Source organism: Chiloscyllium plagiosum, chromosome 37, assembly GCF_004010195.1.
Source record: "Chiloscyllium plagiosum isolate BGI_BamShark_2017 chromosome 37, ASM401019v2, whole genome shotgun sequence".
In the NCBI taxonomy this organism is placed as follows: Eukaryota; Metazoa; Chordata; class Chondrichthyes; order Orectolobiformes; family Hemiscylliidae; genus Chiloscyllium; species Chiloscyllium plagiosum.
The window spans coordinates 28,202,477-28,209,556 of record NC_057746.1 but is presented as its reverse complement, the minus strand read 5'-3'; the positions used below and the strand labels follow the sequence as shown (position 1 = coordinate 28,209,556).

Genomic DNA, 7,080 nt, shown 5'->3' with positions numbered 1-7,080 from the left:
AACTTCTGCTTTATCCTTGGATTCCATAACATTCCATAACATGCTTCCTGAACTGCTGTGCGTTTCCACTACTCTACTCCAGAATCTGGTTTCCAGCATCTGCAGTCATTATTAGCTAACCAACCGACATAGCCATAGAGTAACACAGCATCAAGTGAGGCCCTTCAGCCCATTGTGGCCACGCTCGTCATCAAGGGCCTATCAACTTCTATTCCATTTCCCAGCAGCTTGGGAACTTGGGGAACTAAATAGTGATGAATTGGAAAGAGTTCATATTACAGAAGAGGATGTGCTGTGGAGGTCTTCAATTATACAAAGCTGGACAAATCCCCGCGACTCAATCAGGTGTTCACCAGAAACTAGGGAAGAGATTGCTGGACCTCTTGCTGATATATTTGTATTAGCAACAGCTAGAAGCGAGGTGCCAGAACTGGAGGTCGACTGATTTGGTGTCATTATTTAAGAAAGGCTGTAAGGAAAAGTGAGGGAACTGTATACCAGTGAGCTTTAGATCAGTGTTCGTTAAGTTATTGGAGAGGGTGGGACAGGATTTACATGCATTTGGAAAGGCAAAAGCCTTATGAGGAATTGTCAACATGGTTTTGTAAGTGGGAAATCACATCTTGATTGAGTTTTTTGAAGATGTTATAAAGAAGATTGATGAAGACAGAGCAGTAGACGTTGTCCATATGTACTTCAGCAAAGCATTCAACAAGGTTCTGCATGGTAGACTGGTGAGTAAGGTTAGATCACATGGGATTCAGGGGGAACTAGCCAATTCAGTACAAAATTGGATTGAAGGTAGGACGCAGAATATGATGTTTGCTTTTCAGACTGGAGACCAGCGGTGTAACACAAGGATTGGTGCTGTGTCCCACCGCTTTTGGTCATGTATATAAATCATTTGGGCACGAACATCGAAGGCATGGTTCCTGAGTATTTCAGTCACCTCCCTCCCTTTCTTAACCTCTCTGTTTCCATCTCTGGCAACAGTCTCCAGATGGATGGTTACTATAAACCCACATCCCTCAAACACCTGGACCACACCTCCTCCCACTCAGTATCCTGTAAGAACTCCATTCCATTCTCCCAATTCATCTGCCTCTGCCTCTGCCAAGTTTGGTTCACGAGACATTCCACTCGTAAACATCCCAAATATTCACCTATTTCAAACAATGTGCATTGTTTGAAATGCAAACCCTGCCGGGACACCACCCCCCTCAGCTCCATTCAGGGCCCCAAACAGTCCTTCCAGGTGAGACAGAGGTTCACCTGCCTCTCTTCCAACCTAGGGGAGAAAGTGAGGTCTGCAGATGCTGGAGATCAGAACTGAAAATGTGTTGCTGGAAAAGCGCAGCAGGTCAGGCAGCATCCAGGGAACAGAAGAATCGACGTTTCGGGCATAAGCCCTTCTTCAGGACCTATTTTACTTCCAAACTAGTTTACTGCATCAGGTGCTCCCGATCTCGTCTTCTCGACATCAGAGGGACCAAAAGTAAACTAAGGGAATGGTTCACTGAGCTTCGCAGCTGTGTCCGTGGGGCCCAACCGGACCTCCCAGTCACTGCCATTTAATTCCCCTTCCCACTCCTTTTCCAACATGACCATTCTTGGCCTCCTCCATTGCCACAATGATTCAAACCCGACATTGGAGGAACAACACATTCTCCACCTGGGTGGTCGACAGCCAGGAGGACTCAACGACGAGATCTTCCATTTCAAATAATCTCCCTACCCATCCCCCAATCCCTTCTGAGCCCTTCCCCTTCCCTTCCACTACTTCCAGCCACCAACCACACTCATTCCAAAAAGTAAGAAGATTGGCAGAAATGGTCTATAAGATCCCAAACAGTAGCTACACGGTGGGCAGAGAATAATCAGGAGATAAAAAGTGCAAGTAACATTAATCCTGGGCAACTTTTATCAACATGTCGATTGAAACTGTGAGATTAGCAGTGGAAACCATGAGCACATAGTTTCCTAGAACAATATTGTAAATATAACTACGTATTTGGCTATTTTGAATCTGGTAATGTATAATGAGGCTGGTTTAGTAAATGATGTCAGAGTCAACACTGACCATAACATGGAAGGATGTAGCATTCAGTTTGAAATGGAGGATCTTGTTGGGAAATAACTGTGCTAAGCTTAAACAAGGGTAATTGCAAAGGAATGAGAGCTGAGCTTGCTGAAACATCAGGCTGTTGTGTCAACCACAATCACCAACCTCATTTTATCTGGGGATCTGCCCCCACTCCAAATGCCTCCAGCTGGTAGTCCCCCTACCCCACACAGCTCGCTTCTACCTCCTTCCCAAAATGCACAAATAGGATTGCCCAGGTAGACCCTTCATTCTGCCTGCTCCTGCCTCACAGAACCCATCACTCCCTACCATGACTCAGTCTTGTCTCCCCTGCTCCAGTCCCTCCTCACTTACAGCCACCATTCCTCTGACACTTTATGCCTGTTCCAAAAGTTAGTTTGCGGCTCCAGCTGCCTCCTCTTTACCATGGATATGCAATCCCTCCACAATTCCATCCCCTACCAGGATGGTCTCAGGGCTTTCCACTTCTTCCTGGATCAAAGATACCACCTCTCCTGCCCCTATCACCCTCCTCCCCTTGACCGAGCTCATCCTCACCCTCAACTTCTCTTTTAACTCCCCTCATTTTTTGGGGTCCAAGGGGTAGCCATGGGTACCCACAAGGAGTCTTGTCTGTCTCCTTGCGGGGTACATGGAACATTACTTGTTATAGTCCCATTCCAGTCTCGCACACAAGTCTTTCTCTAACATGTTGATAATATCATCGGTGCTAAACTCCTTCCAAGTTCCACCCTGCTCTCACCTTCACCTGGGCCATCCTTGACTTCTCCCTTCCTTTCCTCAACATTCCTGTCTCCATTTCTGGTGATAGACTGGCCACTAATATCCATTATAAACCCACTGACTCCCACAGGTCCCTGGATGTACATCCTCGCACTCTGCTTCCTATAAAGACTGCATTCCTTTCTCCCAGTTATTCCATCTCCATCGCATTTTTTCCGATGCTGCCAACTCAACAATGGAGCTTTCAAAATGTCCATGTTCCTCCTGAACCATGGATTCCCTAGCACAGTTGTTGACAGGGCCCTCAAACTATGTCTGGCCTTTATGCCCTCATGATCTCTCTTTCCTCCTGCAACAGTGATAAGATTCCCCTTGTCCTTACTTACAATCCCACCTAGAGGATCATTTGCCATAATTTCTGCCACCTCCAGCAAGATGTCCCCGCCAGACACATATTCCTCTCCCCTCCCTTGTCCACCTTCCATAGGGACTGTTCCCTCCAGGACACCCTGGTCAACTCTTCCCTCACTCCCAACAGCCCCCCACAGCCTCATGGCACCTTCCCCCATAACTGCTGAAATGGAACACCTGTCCGTTTCCTTCCTCCCCCCCCCCCCTCAGTATTCAAGGGCCCGAACAGACCTCCAGGTGAAAAACAACGCCTTCTCTCACTTCACTCAATCTAATTTACTGCATTCGCTGCTCACAATGTGGTGTCCTCTACACTGGGGAAATAAAGCATAGACTGGGTGACTGCTTTGCTGTACACTTCATTCTGTCTTTCGAAAAGACGTTGACCTTCCAATTGCCTGCTCCTTTAACACATCATCCTGTTCCCTGTCCAACATCTCTGTCACAGGCTTGATGGAGTGCTCCAGTGAAGCTCAGCACAAGCTGAAAGAACAACATCTCATTTTCTACTTCTGGAATCTGCATCCTCCTGGACTCAATATCAAGTTCGATAATTTTAAGGTCTGCGCACTCCCATGTCCTCACTTCAACCCCAATGGACCAGGCCTCATTATACAGAGTCTGGCATGATACACAACCCATGTTAGCCACAAATGGTCCCATTAACAGCTCCTCACCCTCCGAGGCAGATTGTTATCCATCTCTTTGTCTGTTCAAATGCCCTTCATTGTATTTGAGCTCTATGCCCATCTATCATACAGTCCTTACTCTAACTCCCACAATAACATCTGCATATGAACCGACATTTTCTGAGCTACCATCAGTTCTGAGGAAGGGTCACTCGATCTTGTGGTGTAAAATTCCAAGCAGTGGAATGTGGTGAAACGGTTAAAAATTATGTCCCAATACATGTGTGAATCTAACCGGAATGGAGGTGTTGCTTAGTCCCGTGTGAATCTTCTTATCTGTATGTCACCAGAATGGAATGTGTTTTTTAGCCTTGCTCTGCTGTTCACATGAATGTTTATATCTGGAAAAGAGTATATCAGCTGGAAAAGTCTCCAGTTCGGTGAGTCTGCTCCGGGGTTACGTTTAACCGCCGAGCGTGGGTTGTTGGCAATTGCTCTACGAGAACTGACGGCTCCCAGTTCCGGTAACATGTAGAGTGAGTATAAGCCAGACCCATTGTACCTGGTTGTGGCGACGCTGCGGGGAATAAAAAGCTGAAGCATATTCTAGCAGACTCGCCTCTTGGTCGTTTGTTCTGTGTCAGACTACTCTCCTACGAACCTGACCTTGAGAATTTTTTAAAAACAGATCCAAAACATTAACTCTGAGCTTTACCAGCAATTTCTGTTTTTGTATCTTATTTACAGCATCCACAGTTATTTTGGTTGATATTTATCTGCTACAGTTTTCATCACTGACCACTTCAGTTAGACCATCACACAGCTTCTCTTATACAATGTTGTCTCTCAGTGTTTGCAACTCCTTCTCTTCACTAAAGTATCTCAATCCCACATTCCCCACTCGACCATCCTCTCCCCCCATTCTCAAACAGCCAATTTCCATCTTCCACCCACCTCCCTCCCCCCATCTTTTACTGGTCTATCAGTAATTCCTTCTTTTTCTTCCTTGACATGTTTGTTTCCATTTCTGGGGATAGACTGACCAATATTATCCATTATAAAGCCGACTCTCCCAGCTACCTGGAGTATACATCCTTCTACCCTTCTTCCTGTAAAGACTCCATTCCATTATCCCAGTTCCTCCGTCTCTATTCAATACGGTCTGATGAGGCAAACTTTGACAAGGGAGCTACAGAAATGTCCACATCCTTCATCAACTGAGAATTCCCCAGCACTGTTGTTGATGGGGTACTCAATCAGGTCTGACCCACCTCCCACACTTCTGCCCTCACTCCCTCTCTTTTCTGCCACAACAGCGATAGTGTTCTGCTTGTCTAAACCTACCATCTCACAACCCACGGTAACATTCTCAGCAACTGCCGAAGGTGCAACTCCTGCCCATTTACCTCCTCCCTCCTCAGTCTTGCACAATCAAGTCTCTTGCATTCACTCCTCACAAGGTGGTCTCCTCTATGTCGGAAAAACAAAGCCTCTGTGTTCTGCCGGAAAAAGACCCTGAACTTCCAGTTGCTGACCACTTTGATACACCATCCTGTTCTCTGGGCTACATCTCGGTCTCAGGCTTGCTGCAGGGCACTACAGAAGCTCAGCGCAGGCTGGAAGAACAACACCTCATTTTCCACTTCCAGACCCTGCAGCTCCCTGGACTCAATTTCAAGGCCAATAATATTGTGCCCAGAGCTCTCCCATGACTACATAGTAGATCGTCTTATCACTGCCAATTTACTCTGCCTATTATTCACTGTTAACAGTCTCCATTACAAGATATTCACTCTTCGAGCCTAGACATTATCCACTTCTTTGTCTTTCTAACTGTTTTTCTCTCTCTTTGGGGTATTTCCCAATCTATCATTTCCTCCTTAACTCCTCCTCCACTGTGCATTCTGCAAAAATGTACTTGCAGGGTTACATTGTACTTTGCTCAAAAACTGCATGAATTCATGTAAAACTCCGTTATCTCACTTTTTAGATTAGAATCAATCTAAACATCATGACAAAGACAGAGAACACAGGAGGCTAACACCTTCAACATATTGTTCAGCTATCACCATTGTTAACAGCTAACCTGAGAATGCAACTTTTTTAAAAAGAGTTTTGTGATTTATATATGAAAGAAGTGAAACTGTCATGGTTTTCTAACCTATGAAAGGCTTAACAGACAATCAATTGTTTAGTTACATCACACTGTAAATATTTGCTATAAATTCTGTGTGTTAGGATTGAGCCCTCCACTACCACCTGATGAAGGAGCGACGCTCTGAAAGCTAGTGTGCTTCCAATTTATGTGCTGCATTGAGTCGTTTGCCGAGTCCATCAGGAAGGATGCGAGCCTGAGAGGGGTGACTATTCCTGGCAGCAGGGACCTGCAGGTTAAAGCCTCCCTGTACATGGATGAAGTTGCCTGTACATGGATGAAGTGTGCAGATGGAAGCTACGGTCACTCTCCATCGTGGGAAGAAACCTGGTCAACAGGTGTGAAGCTCTGTCATTGCTGTTATACTTTGAACAGGTCTGGACTATTCCCAGGACCTGGGCCAGGTCCGAAGGGACTCAATGTATAAATGATCTGGGCAACGGGGGAAAAATACACCCAATGCCACCCTCACCCTGATGGCCACCTTTGTGTGTGGCTGCATCAAGCTGTGCGTGGATCCCCAGTACGCAAACACCAAGTGTCACGACATACTGAGGTTATAACTGTCCCCGGTGTTGCAACGGATGGGCCTGGCCTCGCTGCCGCGGAATGCTCTGAGTAGTTGGACCGTTCCGTATCACCTGTCCTTCATGGAGATGTTTATGAAGAAAAACACATTTGACCACAAGTCCATCAGGAAGTGGTCAGCACGTAGTGGCCTTGAGACCCTTCGCGAAAAGGAGAGGGCGGATCCTATCGAGCGGTTCCCTGAGCAGACTGTCAAAGCCATTTGGCAGAATGCCTCATCGCCAGAACTTTCTAACAAGCACCAAAACATGGCTTGGCTGGTGGTGAGAAGGGCTCTACCTGTGAGATCCTTTATGCACCCCTGGACTCTCAGCTGCACTGCATGTTGCCCTCGAAGCGACTGCGGGATGAGGGGGGGAGCGAGAAACGAAACTGTCTCACAACTCCTTTTGAAATGTGCCTATGTAGAAGAAGTCTGGAGAGGAATGCAATGGTATTTGTAGAGGTTCGTCCCGAGCAGCGCCGTGACG

The 7,080-nt window shown here is 46.6% G+C and overlaps 2 protein-coding genes across 2 annotated transcripts in view; one reads left to right on the top strand and one right to left on the bottom strand.

Moving 5' to 3' along the window:
- Positions 1-7,080, top strand: part of LOC122541464 (E3 ubiquitin-protein ligase TRIM17-like) — a 185,162-nt gene that overhangs the window by 65,434 nt on the left and 112,648 nt on the right. The gene's annotated exons all lie outside the window — the stretch shown is intronic.
- LOC122541543 (zinc-binding protein A33-like) overlaps positions 1-7,080 on the bottom strand; it is a 20,546-nt gene that overhangs the window by 12,204 nt on the left and 1,262 nt on the right. The gene's annotated exons all lie outside the window — the stretch shown is intronic.